Here is a 10,706-nt window from a genome sequence, read left to right on the forward strand (position 1 = left end):
AACAACCTTAAAAGGATATTTCTTGACCTTAAGCATTTTCTAATATTTTTTTCCAAGAGCTCTTTTGATTTGCAATGTCTGAGATTTTCAGAAAAGTTTTATTTTATTATGTCTTGCAATCTTTGGGATAATTCTGGTCCATCTTTCAAAGATACCAACTATTACATGTTAAATCCCTTCTATATCAACCATCTTTCTTTTGAATCTAGACTCAAGTTCCAATTCTGCCCCTAACTAGCTATGTAACCTGGGCAAGTTTCATAAACCCTGAGCTTCCTGGAAAATGTGGCTAATAAAAGTATTTGCCTTACAGATCTGTGGTGACGTCTGAATAACAGAATTGTGTAAAGCATTTAGTACAGTGGCCTAGGGCCGGCTTTAGTATTAGCTATTATTATTCAAGACTTCAAACACAAAACTGAGAGGATTGGATATTTACTCTAGTACATTATCAAGGCAGAATAGGAGACTCTCATTTTGGAAACTATCTCAATGCAAATATTTTCTGTAACCTTCCAATAAACAGGACGCTCAGTCAAGAAGACAACCTCATTTTTAAAGCAATCCGGTTAGTCTTTATTGAGATAAACTTTAGTATATTATCTTTCTCAACATAATTTCCTCATTCCCTTTTGCTTTGTGAGCTCTTCAGAGGCCCTGAGATTACCCACTGAGAAGGAGATGTAAGTGCCCTAACATATTGAGACACTAAGCATTGTTAGTTACATCTAGTCACATGAGATTAAGGTGAGATGGCAGTCCTTGAAGCTTGAGAAAAGTGTTAGTGAACCCCAGAGCAAAGATGCATAATTTAGATGGTATTTCAAACCCAGACCCAAATTAATCTGGATAGCTAGAGTACCATGTAAAGTCTTAAAAGTCAGGTTGTTGTTTTTTTCTTTTCCTTTCTTCAAACAGTTCTTTGAGTAATTGCCTCCTTGACTGTCCAACTGCAAATCTAGTGTGGACGATAAACACCTCATGCAGCTTACGTTCTCTGGGTCAAAGTTGACAACAGTCTGGTGAGATCGTCTTTGGGAGGAAATCTTGAGCAGGACCCTTTAGCTCTTCTCTGGAAAAGTCATTTGTAAAGTCATGATACAGAAAGGCCAAATAGGAAACTGCTTCAGTGACTGTAAGAAGAAAGTTTTCTTAATTGGTTGTTGGGCTGAGCTCTGGACTCTACTAACTACTCTTACTCTCCCTTCCGTGGCCGCTACTTTTACCTATAGATTTGCTTCTGGAGTTATTTGGGTGTGAGAGGAGAGGTTGTTCTGAAGAAAGAATTGCGGCTTTCCTCCACTGGGCATATTTCTTGCGCTGATGTATATCTGACTGACCACTGTAAAATCTACAGATTGAAGCTCCGTGAGGAGAGGGGCCATGTCTGCTATACTTGCCTCTGTCGTCTTAACACCCAGCAGAGAGCCTGGCACCGCGTATTCACTTACTGAAGATTAATTGAAATGAATGAATGAATGAGACCAAGGACTCTTCTTGGTATGCGCACCTCAATATTCTGTGTCATTTGTATATAATCCTTAGAGTTATCTACCTTGAATAAACTTATTCTTTCCATGATTTAGTTCCTTTTCTTCTACAAATGGATAAATCATAGATTTCTTTCCAAGGGGGCATCCTAGGATGTTTTCTCTAATAATGTGGTCAGCAAGCTGCGATAAAGATTGGGATTTGGATTAGTCTAAATTTAATTCCTGAGGCATACAGTATCTTAGCCTAAAATTAAAGCCAGAGAACAACCCATTTGGAACTATGATTCAGGGAACAGGAGCCAGAGACCGCGGGAGTGAAAGAGGCAGGGAAAGAAACCAGTCCAAGGATGCCTTAGCAAGGTGGCCACTCCTGCAGGCGACTGGCTGTGGGCTCCTGCTGACTCTTGTGAGAAAACTTAGAACATGTTTCTAAGAATGGTCTTCTCAGGAGAAGAAAGGGGAAAACATTATTCATTGAATTTCATCCCTTGTCGGTCAAGGCTTACCCTAGGAAGCATTCATTTCCCAGCACTTTCAGGTTGCATTTGTGTGAGCAATGAGCAGGTTCCCAGCATGACCCGTTGTGTGGTATCAGAGAAGCCCAGGGCAGGAGGCAAGAGACATTTAGTGCAGGCTTGAGGTGAAGTGCTGTCAGGTTTCCCCTGTGCCAAGCTGGTCACAAGAACTGATTACCACAGATGTGGCTGGAATAAGAGGTGAGGCTGAGAGATTTGAAGTGGTGCATAAGAGATATCCTATGCAAATAGTAAAATGACTTATCACTTATGAATATGCCTGAATAATATGTTGCAGATAGCATCACTGAGCCCCCAAAGAATACTTTGGCTGTAATTCAATCTCTGAATTCTGTAGCTGTTTTTAAATCACACACACACTTCACTCGGGCGTTCTGACATTAGTGGAGCCTCAAGATTGAATTACAAGATGATACTCAATTAAAACGTATTTTAAGGGAAGAAGAGTTAGAAAAACAAACTATAAGTAAGGAAAACTGAAATTTAAAGGAGATGAAGACACAGTGTTCCCCTGACAAAAGCAGAACTTTTTTTGGTAGAATTTGCAGGTATTTAACTGAAATAAGATTTTACCTGGAAATATTTGTTTCACATGATTTTTAAACTATTTCTCAATACGTGACACTTAGGCCCAGTACACTTACAAAGTAAAGTTCGATCCACTAACATTTAGAGTCAAATTTGCAAGGAAGATGACTTGATTCTTTTGTTCCCTGGACAGTGTTGCCCATAGAAACCTTCTATCAGTCATATCAAACATCGCTAGAATAAATACGTTCACAGCATGAAGGCTAATAGAGAAAATTAGCCTGACCATTGCTACCAGAAGTCATCATCAGAATAATACATTTATTCATCAGAGGCAAACATAGATGAATCACAATCAAGTAGTTTTCCACATTTAAGTCTAGTCTGCTGACACAAACTTGATTTTTAAATGTTGATCCTAACTCAGTTCCAGGAACACAGGGTTACTTTAATTTTCATTTCATTACTCAAGATGCTTTTTAAGGTGCATTCAAGAAACAAGAGAGGAGCTTCTAACTGGGCTTAGTCCCAAAATGTCATGTTACACTTCAAGGCCAACACCAGTATTCTTGTGGACTGTGATTACTTTTGCACCAGAACTTCCTGGTGAATTTGTCAATTAGCTGAGGATCAACTTCCATCTAAGTTACACACTGACACATTCAGACCCTAGGGATGTGGAAAAATACATGGACCCAGTGAGCACTGTTGAGCCTGCGGGTTGCTTTGGCAGCTTGACTAGGAAGTTGGATCCCCAGACAAATATGTATTTCTCTTTCCTGGCAGCTTTCAGATCAAGTACATGATGTAAAACGATTTAGTGTTCATGCATTTCCAGCAGATTCTGTATATGGAAGGTGTTTTCCTTGATGGCACTCTCATTTCTCTTGGCTTAACTGAAGAAATCTAAATTGAGACCTCTCCAACTCTCACCATTCTACTTACGAAATCAAAATAATGAGAAACCAAGTATTTGTGGCACAAATTTTTTTTGAGTTATAATTATGTGGTCTATTTAGGCTATAAGAACAGCCAATTCAAAAAATAACAGTACAAAGTGGAAAGAGAGCAGAATATGGAGCAAAAATGTGTAGACTGTCAATCCAGAGAGGCTAGGGACTTAAGACACTTGCCCCGGACCTGGTGGAGGAAATGGGTGAGTTTCCTTGGGAATGAGGTTAGGAATGAAGAAGTCAATAATAGCGAAGGCAAAGTATATACTTTAGGGTCTAGTATGCATCAGAACTGTGGAATGTAGCACTCTCTTTTTCTCATATCTGGTGGACTGAAAATATGAGACTGTTGAGGCAATCTAAGTAGCAACTATAAAACTTAGCCACAGTCACTGGATAATTTCATTGTTTTATCTGAGTCTGGTTGGAAACTCTGAATATCAACTCATTTAAATTCAAACCAATCATTTCTGTATACAAAGAAGTCATCTGTGGATTAATAGTATTTATGGTAAAATAGAGCAGGGTTTCTCTTAGCCTCATTCCTGGAATCAATTAAAAAAAAACAGTTAAAAAAAAAGATAGGCTAGGTTATTCTGTGATATCGACAAACTCCAAAATCACAGTGGCTTCAGTAAAATAGCAAAGGCTTATTTTTCACTATTGTTGTTTATCCGATATACATTGCCCATTGGGTGGGGAGCAAGAGGTTGAGGGATTCTGCTCCACATAATTGTCATTCAGGCTGATGGAAGCTCCAACTTTAAATGCTGTCATTTTAATACAACACTACAGGGTCCACTGCAACGTGGGAAGACAGGACTGGAGAGTTGAGCCTGAGCGTTTCAATGCTTCCTCCTGAAAGTGACATGTCACTTTTGATCTCATTACATCAGGCAGAACTAGTCGTCTGGCCTCCTCTAATTTCAAGGAGGTGGAGAAGGATAATCCTCTGTGTTCTGGAAGGAACAGCGAACTGAATACACCAGACAGTGTGAGCAATGGCTACCAGAGTTTTAACCATGACTACCACCGCTTTTGCATACCCTTGGGAAAATGGCTTGACCTTTCTGAGTCTCAATTTCCTCACTGTAAAATGGGGATAATTTTTGCCTGGGGATAATTTTTGCCTTGGAGTAATTATAACAGCTTAATAAGATAAAATCCTTTAAAGTATTGAACAGAGTGTTGAACACATAGTAAATATTTGATAAACGATGATCATTTTAATTCAGGAGGAAAAGAATCAGCTCTTATCACTTAGTCTTGAATTACCCACATTTATTATCTATACCAACAAAGTTCATTATCTTAAAGTCTGTTCTTCCCATCAGTGTACATTTGGCCTGAAAAATGTTACTTTATACAATGGTCTCATTTGGACCCTCTAGACCTGAGGAAAGATAATCTCTGATTGAATAAGATACTGCCACCATTGGTATAATTATTGTTATGTGTTAAAGAGAGCAAAGACTGATTATAGAACAACTCTGTTCAGATTAATAAATAACTTCTATTTTTTTTAACATAAGACATCTTTGTGGTTACTATGCATATGTTTTAGTTGCTTGGGGATATACAAGTTTGATTAGTAACGTCTTTGGTAGCTTTTACGAGGTGGTTAATCTCTATGTTTCATGCATCTAGCTTGTCTTTGCCTTCTATTGTCAGCAGCTAGGGGAGGTATCTTGCCTATCATTTATTGTATTATTGTCTCAGAGCACTTAGGATGGTGATCCAACATACAATGACTGACTACTAGTAGCGTGACTTCTGTGTTTCTGCTTAATAATGCTAATGTACCTACTAAGTGTTAAGGCAAACCATTTTAATGGATACATTCCTAAATGTAGTATATGTATCTCTGCCTTTTGAACAGATAAGGAAAATATCCTTTGAGGATCTCCTCCATTCTTTCAGACTCAAACAACTCAAGTTTACCTACTGTGTACATCTATCCATATGACCCAAAATGTTTCTCCAGCCTCGATCTTCTTTTAAACTCCAGGTATGTATTTCTAACTACAAATAGAGTATCATTATCAGAATGTCTCTGTTTTCTGCCACCTCTGAGTCAACACGGACCAAGCCTACCTCATTATCTCCCCTCACAAACCTAGTCGACTGGTTCTTCCTCCAGTTTTCTGTAGTCTAACCTAGAAGCCTTACAGTCATTCTTAGCATCTTCTGCCATGTTCCTTACATCCAGTCAGCAACCTACTCCTAGTGAAACTACTTTCTGAATCTTTTCTATCTCTTCTTACTTTTACTGCTTTAATCTGTTGTCACTGAAACAATCACAATATTCCCCCCTAACTAGACTCCTCACCTCCATTCTTTCTTTCTTCAAATCACCTTTCACATTGCTACAAGAAGCAGCATGCTGGTTTTTCCCAGTAGCTTTTTTTCTTAAAAAAGATACATTAAAAAAAGTGATTTAGATATGAACCTGTGTAATTTTTCAAATGGCATCAAGAGCCTGCTTTCCACTGTAATAACCTATAATGAAAAGTAATCTGAAAAAGAATATATATATATATGTATATATATGTATATATATATATAAAACTGAATCACTATACTGTACACCAGAAATTAACACATTGTAAATCAACTACACTTTAATAAAAAAAAATTTTAAAAGATCCTGCTTTCCAAATATGTTTGGCCCACCTCCTGGACAGTACAGCCACCTCCTTTGTAGAGTTCACTGAGCTGGCCAGAATCCAAGTTCAAGTCCCAGACCTGTCTACCCATCGTATATCATAGTCCAAGCCTAAATACAGTAAGCCACTTCTCCATTGCTGGACACGAATGAAATGCCACACCCAGCTGTGTAACCTGGCTTCCTGAGTAGTCCCTGAGTGGCTGGATGATGCAACTTGGAAGGACTGGATGTTAGCTCTCCATGAGGTAAACTTGACCAGTAAGTGACTTAAGCAAGTAAACTCCCTCTCCCTTCTCCCTCCTCCCTCCTCCCTTTTGAAGATTGCTCCAAGAAATAGGTTCTCTTTCCAAGCTGTCCAGAAAAGTCCAGCAACAGTGGTGTTGAACAAACACACCTGCTGAGAACCACCTGCCATGTTTCTACACAGTGCCTGCAGTGAAACAGACACCAGCTCCGGAATTCACTGCCTCGCACTGCTCCGTGCCTCTCCTGGACCTTCTGTTCTTCACCCGCAAATCCCTGGACTTGCCCTCCCAAATAAAGCGTCAGCACGTTAATCTAGCCTTGGGCTCTGCTTCCAGAGAACGAGGGCTAAGACACCTCGTGAAAATCAGTGTAAAGGGTAGGCAGTAAAAAGTCTCTCCCACCCAAACAAAGCTGGAGTCACAGATCCTCATTTTCCTGCCTCGGAGGCATCCGGTATTACCAGTTTTTATACTTCCTTTCAAAGACAATCTATGCATATAAGCACATGTATGAATATTCTACAAGACAGACATCCACGTTTAGGGTTAGATCTCTTTTTTACATGAGCCAAAACAGAATATGCCCCTCATACCTCATGTGTCCACAGAGTGAATTTTCCAAAACATAAATTCCAATTCCACATCACTCTTAAAAGGTTCTGATGGTGGCTTCTCATTGTCCCCCAGCAAATTTCAAACTCCTAGATCGAAGGCCCTCCACACTCTGACTCCAACCTATGACTGTATCACCATTGCCGTCTAGCCTCCTGCCCTAACGTGCCCTTTAGCACATTAAAGGTTTTTTTTTTTTAAGTCACATTCAGTGTTTTCCTGTTCCCCATTACAAGCAGTGCTCTCATATGTCCACACACTTTATTTTTGCCCCATTTGCACAAAATATTCTTTCAATATGTATATGTTGAATGATTAAATGAATCATCGAATCACTGTGGTCAACTACTGACTACGGTCTGATGTTCTTTTGAAATGTTCATTTGTTCTCTCTTCTGTGCAGTTTGCTATCAGTTTTCACAGCTGTGGACATACGTTCTGACCAGCATTGGCTAAGATTGCTAACATGGCTGTACCAAAAAAACAATTAAAAAATAGAAATAAATTAAATGGCTGTACATTCCCAAGGCAAGGTAGGTATAATATTTTCAGGGGAAACCAAGTCACCAAGCTAAGTAAAATGATAACTTTAATTTTCTATACAGTACTACTCTTCTAAGAGTACAAGACCCAGGCTCAGAAAACAGATGGTTTTTTCATTACTTGCTGTTTTCAGGTGATTCATTTAATTCGGGCTTTCAGTTGTGCCCCGGGTGATTGTTTTTGCTAGAAATCTGATAGGTGGATAGGTGGAGTGTTACTGTTCCTTACATTTTTCAAAATCCTAGTATATATAGCACACGTGCACAGAAAAAAGGAACACAAGGGGCATTCAACCAAATTACTTTTCCTCTGGGCTGCATGTGGAAATATGATTATGCATTCAAAAACCTGAACACTCGCTAGCATCCTAGACATTCTATATGCACAACTAGAGTGAAATACGCAGAACTGCTTACCAGGACTTTGACGGAAAGATTATCTGATATTTATACAAACTTATTAAAAGAAAATGAAGTTTTCAGTCAAGAGTTTTGGGGTTGTTTTAACTTGGTTCACATGAAGAAGAAAACAAGGCTTTGAGCTTCTTGAAAGGAAGAACTTATATATGCATGAAGTATTGATTTATCCTTCTTGAATCCAGGTCTCCCAGAATACCAACATTACATAATGCATCTCCATTTGTTCATAATGCATTAAAGGGATTTCAAAATTGTAGAATAGATAAACAAGATTACACTGTATAGCACAGGGAAATATACACAAAATGTTATGATAAATCACAGAGAAAAAAATGCGACAATGAGTGTGTATATGTCCATGAATGACTGAAAAATTGTGCTGAACACTGGAATTTGACACAACATTGTAAAATGATTATAAATCAATAAAAAGCATTAAAAAAATAAAAAATAAATTTAAAAAATCTAACTAATATGTGTTTGTGTGTGCCTGTGTATGCTGTGTATGCACACACATCCATGCACATGCATGTGGGTGTTGATGCATGACTGTCTTTTTTTTTTTTAAATGTTCTGCATTTAAAATAACATAGCACATAGGAAATGATTATTGACACAAAGATTCTGAAGTAAAAAACAATCTTTGGAACCAGGCTAGAAACAAAGAAGGCTTGTAAGTGGTCAATACCATTTCACCAATTAAAGGCGTGAGGAAAGTGATAGACCAATTTACAGAAAACAAGATAAAAGTGTGCCTTAACCTCTACATGGCTATTTATGGGTTTATTGCATGTCAACAGCTCCAATTTTGCATCAGGACCTTTGATAGCATAAAAGGTTCAGCTCTCGCTTGATCTTCATTGGTTAAAAAGAAATGTACATTTGTACTCTGTGTAACAAGAATCTCTCTTACCATTCCTTGACATTGTTAACAGGAGAACATAACTTATGCTCTGGTGAAGGAGAATTTCAGTCATATAGTAGGAAGAATTAATTGAGTAGCCTCGTATTTGTATGGTAATTTAGATTCAGCTAAGTGGACTACAGAATAAACCTCTGTCTCAAGTAGAGTGGTTTCCCAACTAGAAAAGGTAGAACAAAAACTGGGGAAAGGAAATTAAAACCCAATGATCAGGGAGGTCATCATGAGACAGCACTAAGTTTACTAAAACTAAGTTTAAATCTCCAGGCTCAGGTGATTTCATCCAGTTCAAGAAGGAAGGAAGTGAAATTACCAAGGTTAAATTAATTGATTTTATTATATAAAATACAGTCCAATATCAAGGTTCATAAAACTACTTCATATGATGTATTGTGCCACCAAAATTCATATGCTGAAGCCCTAACTCCCACTGTAACGTTATTTGGAGATAGAGCCCTTGGGACATCATTGGGTTTAGATGAGGTCATGAGGCTGGGACCCTTGTGATGGGATTAGTGCCCCTATAGGAAAAGATACCAAAGAGCTTGCCTCCTCCCTCTCTCTTTGCCATGTAAGGACACAGTGAGAAGGCTGCCATCTATAAGCCAGGAAGAGAGTCTTACCAGACACTGACCATACTGGCACCTTGATCGATGTCTGGCCTCCACAACTGTAAGAAAATAAATTTCTGTTGCTTAAGCCACTCAGTATATGGTATTTTGATATGGCAGCTTGAGCTTACTTAGACAGGGAGACCTGATTAAAAGTCACTTAAAAAAGAACCTAGGACTTTTAGTGTACTAAAAGACTGACTGACATTAAAATGTGATCTGGCCGACAAGAAGCAAATGCTGAATTAGCCTGCTGTAATGAAAGTGTCGATTCCTCTAAGAGAACAACAACAATAGGTCATAATGTTTCTTTATTCTGGTGAACCAACTTCACCAATGTTATGTTAAATTCAGGGAACTGCATTTTAAGGTGGAATGTTACAGAACAATATCCAAAAGAGGATGGCCAACATTATAAGAGGAGGTGGGGTAAAAAATAAAGCAGGACCTAATGAAGACTGGATATGAGGTCCATCATGTTGTACAATAAAAGGGGGACAGAATCTACATTGTTGCCTGGGCAAATGTACACATAAGTCCTACTAGAAATATGGCCTGTAGTTATGGGTTTTCCCCTCAATAAAATGATTTTTATCACTTTAGGGAAGAGAAGGTGATACACCATACAATCTCCAAGGTCCGTTCTAGTCTCATTTTTATGTGCTCCTATAAATGTGCTCCTGCATGTGGTAGTGAGCTTCTGAGCTGGATTACCTACCTGTTGGGGATACTGTAGAGAACTTTCTCACAGGGGGTTAGACCTTGGACTGTAAAATCTCTAAAGTCTCACACATTTAATCACATACTTAACAGTATGGGATTCTGAGTCCAACACACTGTAAGAACATGTTAAAGTGAATGAACACTTTCAGCGCAAGAAAACTGCTATCAAATTATAGTGGTCCATCCAGTATACAATTACCGTTGTTGAAGCTTTGGTACCCAACACAAAGGAAGGAAAGAATGAGCCCTCTGAAGAAAAAAAAAATTGCCATGACATTTCTAGCGTTCTGTTTCAGAATCTGTGCCATCCTACTAGGACACATGTCTAGGCTGAGACCGAGGGGGAGAAGCAGAGCTGAAAATTGCATAGTTAAAGACATCTTCCACAGTATTTGGGGCTCAAACTTCTATTTCATTGGCTGTAAATCACCAAGCTGAACTGTAATGGCTCTG

Source organism: Vicugna pacos, chromosome 16 (assembly GCF_048564905.1).
Source record: "Vicugna pacos chromosome 16, VicPac4, whole genome shotgun sequence".
NCBI classification, from domain to species: domain Eukaryota; kingdom Metazoa; phylum Chordata; class Mammalia; order Artiodactyla; family Camelidae; genus Vicugna; species Vicugna pacos.